At 32.1% G+C, this 10,641-nt stretch overlaps 2 long non-coding RNA genes across 5 annotated transcripts; both read left to right on the top strand.

The window, feature by feature from the left end:
- Nucleotides 1-248: 248 nt before the first annotated feature.
- On the top strand, nucleotides 249-2,826 carry LOC123894120. 3 transcript variants are annotated; one of them, XR_006803628.1, is made up of 7 exons: nucleotides 249-464; nucleotides 660-799; nucleotides 1,081-1,170; nucleotides 1,801-1,922; nucleotides 2,043-2,172; nucleotides 2,261-2,381; nucleotides 2,513-2,826. It is a non-coding gene; the product is annotated as an uncharacterized LOC123894120 (long non-coding RNA). The 3 variants fall into 3 exon arrangements; XR_006803627.1 differs by lacking the exon at nucleotides 660-799; XR_006803626.1 differs by having other exon boundaries at nucleotides 660-1,170.
- A 5,538-nt stretch (nucleotides 2,827-8,364) lies between these two features.
- Nucleotides 8,365-10,342, top strand: LOC123894119. Of its 2 annotated transcripts, XR_006803624.1 has the most exons (5): nucleotides 8,365-8,513; nucleotides 8,681-8,775; nucleotides 8,898-9,013; nucleotides 9,091-9,395; nucleotides 10,066-10,342. It is a non-coding gene; the product is annotated as an uncharacterized LOC123894119 (long non-coding RNA). The 2 variants fall into 2 exon arrangements; XR_006803625.1 differs by lacking the exon at nucleotides 8,681-8,775.
- The last annotated feature ends 299 nt before the right edge of the window (nucleotides 10,343-10,641 follow it).

Genomic DNA, 10,641 nt, shown 5'->3' with positions numbered 1-10,641 from the left:
CAATATAGCTTACGATATTCTGCTGTTTCTACTTCCCTGATTAGTTAACATGTATCTTTTAGATTTTATTATTATAAATGTTATGAAAGTATGATACTGTTTTCTTGTGCCTAGTTATGTTAGAAATGGTTACTTACAACTTATCAACGGCTGAAAAGGAAAACTTATATGCCATGGAATGACCACTTAATTTATTTCTAGAGTATTTATTTAGTTTATGACATCTTCTGCCTCGCGTCTACCCGCAATTGCGTCACCATTATGCTCACATTTTCATTCATTCATAGTCTCACACAATATCACTCTCATCTCTATTTAGCTCTCCTCACAGTCTCGCTCGCAATGTTTATATTTTTTCTAATTTTAAGTTCATTTGCTTTAACAATGTTTTGTAGATTTGTGTGGTGTGTCTCTTGTGAAAGCAAATCAACAAGATAGAAGGGTTGCAACTCATTTTGCCAAAGGTATGTTGTGTAACTAATCTTAATATTTGGTTTATTAATAAAGAATAATCTGAAAATAAGTGTGTTGGTTATATAATTGTAGTAAAGAAATGAAAAATACAGCTAGCTAGCTGTATTTTTTTTGTTCCTTGAAATTGGATATTATTCTTCTTCCTCCTTTTGCTCTAATTCACCATCTTTTTTTGCTCTTTGTAGAATTGAAGGTAATTCATTGATAGAGTGATTTTCCAACAATTTAATTAGTTGCTTTTGTGTTGAGTGTATTTTGAACATCTCTGTCAAATAATATAAGTGTTGATGCAGCAAAGAACTGCCTCAATCTTGTATTAAACAAGGTAACAATGGATATAGTAGATTTGCATGACATGATATATATTCATATAGCCTTTTTGTTATATTTGCAATTAGTTGTAGATCCTACAATCATTTTGTCTTTACTAATTACTCCCCATAATTAAGGAAAATATTGTAGCTAAGGCAATTCCTTTCTCAATTAGGGCAACAAATGGTCTTCCTCTTTAGAGGTTACAGGATAGTTCATAGTAGTCTATGATATATTTTCTATATATCTGCATATATGATATTATTGAATGCACCTTTTTTTGTGAACTGTTAGGATTTGGCATTTCATCACTTGTCTCTTTCTGCCCTGCTGGGAGAAAACATCTACAACTACAATTTTAGAGAGCTACTTGCCCATCCTATTGTGAGTATCTGCTGATTTGTTTTTGGAATGCCTGCTCTTTCAAGTTTTCTTTACTCCACTCATCTATTTAAGTTACTATATACTGAATGTTACCTATATTTCAAGTTTTCTTTTCGACCAAATGTATGCAGGGGCTTTAGATAACCCTGTGTATTTTGAGCCTTTTTTTAATGTACATCAGTGATTCAATTTGTGTTAGAAATGATGATTTCTCTTTTAATATCCACATAGCTAGTCTTTTACTTCAGGGTTATTATTATATTCAAAGAACTCTTTAGTCAAGGTATGCTCTCTAATGTTGGACTTCTTTAGTCATGGAAACAAAGTATCACTCACTTATGCTGGATGTTTTGTTTTTAGTAAATTAAGATAAGTCTCAGAACATAACCATGTTCATTGTGAGAAAAACAATAAACAAGAGATACAAAAGCAATCAAAGTTTTCACGTATTGTCTTATAGCAGAGACCGAGGGCTGTATCTTATGTCTTGAATATATTTGGCACATCCTAAACGCTCACAAGTTTTTCTTTAATTGTCAAATGCTTCGATAGGACCTGTTATATTCATATCACATAAGTAATTTCATGATAATAGTAATAACTTCATGTTCTCATTCATGTTCATTGTAGTCTTTGTTTCAAGACATTTGAAAGTCTTGTTATGATTAAGCCCTGCATTTGAGGGTTGTGGATTCAAAATGACATCAATATCTACTCAGCAACAGTTCTGATATGCCCAGCCACCGTCGAAGGTGCTTCATTCGAACCAATAAGTCATTGCAATGATATCATAATAAAGCTTGTAGTTTATCTAGTTTGACAATTTCTCCTATATTTCTGGTTTTGAGCTGGCTTCTTGATTTTCTTGTCAGCCTATTAGAGCATTCACTTGGCAAGGTCATTGAGAACTTATATTTTTGGTTGGTGTCTCCCGGTATTAAAGTTTATCATGCTTCTTTTTAATTGTGAAACTTCTCAATATTACTCCCAAAGACATGACTTGTGAGTAGCTTATTTTCTTGTTAGTGTTATTTGTTATGTTTCATTCAAGTTTGAACACTAAGTGATGGATTTTCTGGTTCTTTGGCAGTAAATTTTTTAAAGAGTTACAAGCTTGTCTTATAGCTTTCAAAGAATTAGCTTGATGTGGTGAAGGTCAAATGACATTTGACGTAATTCTGTATGGGTAGTTCAATGACAATTTTCTAGAGGTATGTCAAATTTGTTTACATTTCGTGCTTTAGCACATTATGAGCCAATGATTTTTCTTCAATTGTAACCCCTAGGGAGTCATTGAATTTAAATTCGTTCTTGTATCTTGTATACTATGAATAACTTTCAGGTTAAGAAGCTCTACATCCAGAGGAAAGATTAAATCAAATAGTCGAAAAAGATCTAATGACAAAGTGACTTTGTTAAATGGGAAGAAATGGTCCACGTTGCACTCATCTGTAGACATTTTAGGTGACTCTGTTGATTATGTGTAATTGCATATGCCTCTAAGCATTAGTACTCAGGCATCACATGAGCTAAACTAAGGCTTTTCTCTTGTACTAAAGATCAACGATTTAGAAACTGAGTGGTGTCATTCATACATGCTATAAGCAAAGGATTGATTAAGTTTGAAATTTTGAGTTGTATTTTGTTGTTGGATTATTTTATATCCCATACTTAGTTATGTTGTAGTGCACGTCCCTTATTTTTTATGTGTTGTTGATTAATAAAATTTGTTTAGTTTTTTTTTTTTTGGTTATCAAAGTACAGTATATTACAAAATTTAGACAAAAAATGATTTTTTTTTTTTTAATTTGAAAAAGGACTTATAATAGCCCTTTTACACACGGGCGCTATTAAAAGTTGTTTGCTGGAAGGACTATAATAGCGCTTTACACACGGGCGCTATTAAATAACTGACATATAATATCGCTTTTAGAATAAAACGCTATTAAAACTCGCTTCCAAAGTCCTAGCAGATGGCGCCAACTTACATACGATAGCGGTTTTTGCAAGAAGCGCTATTAAAAGTGGACATTTGATAGCGCTTATAAAACGCTATTGTAGGCACCGAACTTATAATAGCGGTATCAGTAATAGCGCTTTAAAGCGCTATTAAAAGCTAATAAAAGCGCTATTAAAGGCCTTAATTTGTTGTAGTGATGGTCCAGTTCCAGTCACTCGTGCTTTTGCAGAAAGGACGATTGTTATTTATTAAAATATTTGTTCTTCATAAAACTCGTTAAGAATTATTAAATGTTGTGTTTGCCCGTGAACTGATCTCAATTGGTAGAGACATTGCATTATATATGTAGAAGGTGAAGTTCGAACCCCGATCATCTCACTTATCAACTTTATAGGTAGAACTTCTAATTACTAGGCTACTTGAAAAAACAATACACATAAGTAGGTTAATTTATATATGTAATGTCGTAAAAATGGTTCATACGTCAATTTCAAAACTTTTTTTTTTAACAAGCCAATTTCAAAACTATAAACATTATAGTTAATTTTTTTTTTTTTTTGTGTGGTGAATATACACATTATAGTTTTAGTATTATATTGATAAGGCTTTAGAGAGTATCTTCAATTACTACTACATCAAAAGTTTGACTTTTCTCTCTTTACCTGCATGCATATGGCCTACGGTGCCATTCAGTTTCATAGGGCTTCCCTTCCCACGTAAGCATATGCGCTAACAATGGCAAGAAATCAGGATGCCACCTAAAGTTCTAAAAAAATTAAAATTTGAATGTCATTTTGATGGGAGTGAAAGAAAGTAATAAAAGTGAGTGTGAGATTCTTCAATTTGGAGTATGTGTGAAACCTTCCCTTCATGAGGATTGCCATGAATAGAAGGAAGACCAAGTAGGATAAGGGCAGTGGGGCCTTATACAAGGACCATTAGTATTTTCTTGGATATCCCTTTTTTTGTAGGGTAATTGAAGTCTTGTCGATTTTACTTTATAAACAATGTAATATTTTTTAGTTCTCATAGTGTAAATCGGTTGATAGCTATATACGAATTTGATGGGTTTGGATTTCTCATAGTGTCCTGCTATAATAGATTGGGATCGTTTGATAAATGATTAACATTTGAAATTGCTTTATACTTAATTTTATTATATTAAGTTTGAACTGTTCGATATGTAATCAACGGCTGAGATATGCGGCAAATTGTGTGCTCCTACTACAACGGGAGATCCATGTAAATCTATAGAGGTAATTTATTTAATATTTTGCTATACATCAAACATCTTTTGCACTTAATCGTAGATATTAGTTCTTCGAATATAGTAGAACTACGATTAACAACAAATATCTCTCTTGCACGCTTAACTATACAAAGATTAATTATTCACATTTTCTTTATCCCTTTGTATAATTTATTATTTTGAAACGGTCAATGTTAGTTATTAGTATTGTTAGTATAGTTTTTACTAAATGTAAGAATAGGACTTCTAATCTTCTTATCACTTCATTCTCTAATTCATCCACATCAACCACCAAGTCTTTCTTATATCTCCATTTACTCTTCGTATATCGAGTTTGAATATCCTTTGTACGCCTTTTATTATATAGTATCTTTTAAAATTGAGAGTTATATATGTCTAACTCAACCTTACCAAACCGACTTAAAAGATGATGATTGACTCTACTTTATAGGCATATATTCAGGTCATCAATCAATATAAGACTTCTTAGCACACCTCTTCGCGTTCAGCGCTATTGGGCTTGAGGCGCGGATATAAATTGTGGATTACCCGATCAGAAACCTGATAGCAAACGGTCTAGCGAATCGTGAAGATGCTTTGATACATCTTAGAATTGAAAGTTGAGTCTAACTCAACCTACAAAACTGATTTAGAAGGTGAGGATTGCCTCTACTGTATAAATATATATTCATGTCATCTCGCAGCCGAACCGATGTGACACTTCTTAAAGTGTAGTATTTTTTTTTAACCTTTCAAATATCGATAATTAATGAGTCGGATAATCTAGTGGTGAGGGGTTTGGGTAGAATATAATAGGTCCTGGGTTCGATTCTCATCTCACTGTAAATAAAAAAAAATGAGTCAGATCAAACATATGTTGCAAAGAATACAAGTTGCTTATTTAAATCTCTATATTGACTTATCTCTTGATCATTTCTAGGAAGTTGACTTTCAATTTTAACTTTGAGAATTATAATTTTTCCATTTGAATTAACCAAAATCAAATCATCTCGTTATTTACCACACAAAAGATTTGAAGATAAGTTTAGGTGAGCAAGATGCTATTTCCTTATTTGGGTTCTCATTGTATCTCAAGGTACAATGTATCTTGATTCTTTTCCTTGTATGATGAATTCCCCACTCTCTCAAGATGGTAACAAGAGATGAAGGAAAAGAAACAGAGAAATCAAAAGAACTAGCATTTGACTGAAAATGACACATACCAAAACCAAACTGGAATCATGAGAGGACAAAGAATTACATAGCATTCTTTCATGTACTTGTTTTCATATCTCTATAATTTGGGACACAAACAAAAGATTCTGATCATAATAGTCCTTTGATGGCTCAACAAATAAAGCAAACGAGGCCAGTAGTATTAAATGTTGCATGTGCAGCTATTAATTAAGAATCTTGTCTTAACTACATAGTTCACTCGTAAAAGGAACAGGGGAACTCGCGGTTTTCTAAGATAAAAGTTTCATCCTACCGATCCAACACTCGACATAAAATATCCCTTCTGAAAAAAGACGTAATTTTGAGATTTCCAGATATTTCACACAATAGTTTGTCAAATTAACAACTACTTCAATCTATCTTTTCTACTCATGCACATGTTCAAGAAAGCCTCAAAAACTTTAAAACACCCCGAGGAGACATCAACCTCTACACTCCACCACTGAAGAATACCGAACCAAACTTGTAAGATTTGATTACAAAAACCGAATGAGTTTATTAACCACTTAATTGAGCCTAAACATTTTATTTATATGGGTTAAGTTGATGTATACACCCAAGTATCAACCATATATATGTTAAATGTAATTTTTCTCAATATCTTGAAAGGTCTTGAGATATTATATAGCTGCTTTCAAAGGTTCTCAAATAATTTTCACTTTAACATAAAAATCATTGCTTAACTTTGTTGCCAAAATTTATCAGCTTTGACTGGTTAATCAGCACAATAATAGGCCGACACTTAATTTGTAATATTGTAACTAAGAATAAATACTAACAAAATTCACGTACCAAAAAAAAACACTACAGCATTTATAGCCTCTGGCAACACTTGTTTAAGAAACAAGTGAAAATTGTTGCCTAAAACTGGATATAGGCTACGGTTTATGATTGTTGCCGTGGATTTGTTTGCAACGTCACAAAAGTGTTCCCTAAAATATAATAGGGGTCGATTTTCACTTGTAACCTGATATATACACTGGCAATAGCGTATAAATGTCCCCTATGCTATATTTGGGGACAATTTTCAAAAGTTGCTCTTTTTTGAACAAAAGGCTACGCTTGTAAAGTGTTGTTAAAAAATTTAATTAGTAATTTATTTTTACCCCTTCAATATTGGAAATAATAATCAATTTAATAATATTATAAAAAAATAAGTTATTAAATAGTATATCTATATCTATACTTTTTTTTTACTACCTATATCTATACTATATATAAAGATAATACACGAGTTTTGGTGTGATTTTTTCTCAATATAATATTATAATATTTAATTTTATTTTTGAAAGAAAAATAATAATATAATATTAGTAATAGTTAGAGTTATACATGTTTCAAAAAAAATATATAGTTAGAGTTATACAGAAAATTAAAATATCTATCTATAAAATAAAATCACATTATTATTATTATTATTATTATTATAAAAAATAAAATCAGTCTTTATATTATGTAAAATAAAAATTATACAAATTAAAAAAATGGGGTTATTGTTTTTGAACACTATAATTTTTAATTTTTTTTTTTAATTGAGCCAATCCCAAAATACCCTATAATTTTTCTTCTGAAGGGTACTCTTCTCGCCTCCATTTCACATCGTCCGCTCTGCTTCCGAATCAATCTGGTCATCTCTTCTCTTAGGGTCTGTTTGGTTCGGGAGTTTTGGAGGGGAAGTGAGGGGAGGGGAGGTAATATTTTAATTTTTTTGTGTTTGGTTCAATTTTTAGGAGGGGATAGGAGGGGAGGGGAGGTAAGCAAAATCCCTCCTAAACTCAATTTTTGCTTCCCCCCAAATCGGAGGGATTTGGAGGTGAGGGGAGGGAAGCTTTTTCAAAGTTTATTAAACTGACAAAATTATCCTCAATATATTTTAAAATTCCAATATTATCCTTATTACCATTTTTATTATTAGGTCTTTGTTGTCTGTATTACCTATACTCCTTGTATGTCACAATTTGATCATCATTACGGCTGCTTGCTCATCCTCATTACCTCTGCTTGCTAGTACCCGGTGTATGTTTTTTCTAACTATTGAACATATTTTTATACGTGTTGTTTTTATACTGCTTGCTCTGCTCATCACGTTTTCACTTGTTTGTTTTTGAACAACGTTTTCACTTGTTTGTATATTGATCTTATTATATATATGTTTATACGTGTGTTGCAAATTCTTATTATAAACGTTTTCACTTGTTTGTTTTTGAACAACGTTATGAACATATATGTATATTGATATTGATCCTACAGTGCAGATATATGATCCTACAGTGCAGATTACGTTTTCACTTGTTTGTATATTGATCTTATTATATATATTGATCTTATTATATATATGTTTATATATGTTTGAATATTTTCTTCCGTGTTTTATTGAATCAAAGTTTTGGTTTTAATGTCTATGTAGTGAATTTCTTGGTGTGATAGTGAGTTTTGTGTATGTGATATTTTTTTTCTTTGAAAAGTATGTGTTATTTGTTTTGATGTAATAATAAAGAAATATTAGTTTTAAAAATGAGTGTTATAAGATTTTAAGGGTAAAAAAGTAAATTGATTTTAAAATACCTCCCCTCCCCTTGTGAACCAAACATATATTTAATTAAAATACCTCACTTCCCCTCCTCTCCCCTCTTTTGAACCAAACACATATGTAATTAAAAAATTTCCCTCCCCTCCCCTTCCCTCCCCTCCCCTCTATAAAAATACCTCACCTCCCCTCCCCCTATTTTGAACCAAACAGACCCTTACGCTCTCTACTTTCTTCTTGCAACACACCATGTCCAAAGAACAAATTTCAACAGCTCTACGAATCTGGTCACTTCCGAAGATTCTACAATTACATCGCGAAGCTCTACGAATACGGCGAGCAACTCAATAGCTCCAAAGAACAAATCTCAGGTCATTCTCACCTCTATATTTTCAATCCGCTAATTTAATTGCTCTTCTTTATTTATTTATTTATTTATTTAGGGTTTTAGATTGTACGTTTTGTTGTTCGAGTTTTCTTTCAATTAGGGTTTTTGACCGTCATTCTCTCTCTGTTTCTCTTTTAAACAAACACTCAGATCTTTAGGGATTTTGTGTATTGTGTTTTTACTCGACTGAAGAAATACCTACTTACTTGATCTACTTGGCAACTGATGACACCTTTTTAGCACAGGTGATACCCTGAATGCATTGAATCCTAAATGTTCTTCATTGTTTGTTAATTAGGTCAAAATGTTATGGAGCTTAAATGATTTGCATCGCTTAGCTTAATAGGTCTGTGTTTGTTTTTAACAGGGAGGCAATTGCTAACAAACATGGAGTTAGTGACTTAATTTTCATCTAAAGCTTCCTTCATTTTGGGGCAATTTTGGTGTTTGATTTGGTGCTTAAAGCTTCTTTTTATGTAGAAGGTGGGTGGTTTTGTCTTTACTCTGTAAGGCTTTTATTTATTTGATAATTGGCTGATCAAAGTTTTGCTTATCTTTAGGGTAACAATAATACCTAATTCAAGAGTCCATTTTGTGACTCAAGTGGTGTGAATGAATGTAAAAAAAGAGTAAAGTGCTAGACCAAGAACAATATTGAGTAGTGATTTCACGGACACTTCTGATCCGCCTATCATCGTGAACCCTTATGATCACCGTCGTGATTGTGAGCGTTGTTAAGAACTATACACTACAGTTTCCAATTTGCAACAGCCTTGCAACATCACCAACCGTTTTGCTCCGTTAGAAGATTTGAGACCACGGTTGCAACAACTCAGTTTCACATGTGACTCTTTTGTATTCAAAGGTTAGTTGTGTTTCCCTTTACCCACTCAGTTATGCTTCTGATTATTTTGAGGTTTTGCTTTTGGTGTTAGAAATAATTGCCAAATAAAAAAATTATGTATGATGTATATTCTAGTGGAAGGTTTATCTTTATGTTAGTAAAAACAAGGTATTATATGATTTGTTTGTAGATAAAAAAACTGATTATAATTTGTGTGTAGATGATGACCTTTATATTGTGATTGTTGATGTTACTCATGTTGGCACAACTTAGACGCCTTTCTTATGTGTGTTAAAATGATATGAAAATATAAGCTAATAGGTTTTGAAAAGTTAGCAAACTTTATTGAACTCATCCTCTGATAGTTGATGTCCATGCCTCAATTTTGGTGTGGTACAAAACATTAATTTCATTGCTCTTTGGTTTGGTCTCTTTCTCTCTAAAGGATCTTGATCGATTTTCATAGGTTTTTACTTAGTATTGATCCTTTTGCTTTTAATTTATTCATGAGGTACTAAATGTGTTCTGCTCACTCTGTAATTATGTGTAAGACTGGAAATTTGTTTTATCCATGGAGTACTAATTGTGTTGTGTTGAAATCATTCTTACAGTTGTATAAATTTGACAGCACTATGTTAATTCAGTCACATATTTTGCTAATTACTAACATTTGATTTTGAAATGGTTTCAGAGAGCTGCATAAACTTTGGAAAAGCTGGATGAATAGTTAAGAATTGCTTCTCTGCATGATGAGGCGAGGGATCTGTATAAATTTTGGTAGAACCGGAAGAATATACTAAACCTAATTCTATTTAATGAAGAGGGAGATCAACCCCTTATTGACACTTTCACTTTTTTTTTTTGTCTACAACCTTCATATGAATGAAGGTTGAAATATGTGAATCTGTATAATATTACAAACATTTGAATGAATAAAAGAGTTAATATATTTGTCTCTTGCATATAAATTGTAATTTTTGTTTTTGAAAAATTACATATTAGCTGCTGTTAAACTGAGGTGAAGAAAGCTATGATACAAAATTTTAAAAATGTTGCTTATAATCTTTGGGGACATTTTGTAAATGTTCTCATTGTTTCAATTATAGGCAACAATTAACAACTGTTGTCATAAATGGCAACACTTAAAAAGCGTCGCCTTAGTTGCCCAGGAAAACCGTCCCCCATTCCTACAGTTTAGGCGACGTTTATATGAAGTGTGCCTAGAAAGTGAGAAAAAACGTTGCCTTAGACAATAGGTAACGCTCGC

The sequence above is a fragment of the Trifolium pratense genome, linkage group LG7 (assembly GCF_020283565.1).
Source record: "Trifolium pratense cultivar HEN17-A07 linkage group LG7, ARS_RC_1.1, whole genome shotgun sequence".
Lineage (NCBI taxonomy): Eukaryota > Viridiplantae > Streptophyta > Magnoliopsida > Fabales > Fabaceae > Trifolium > Trifolium pratense.
This window is presented reverse-complemented; position numbering and strand designations above follow the sequence as displayed.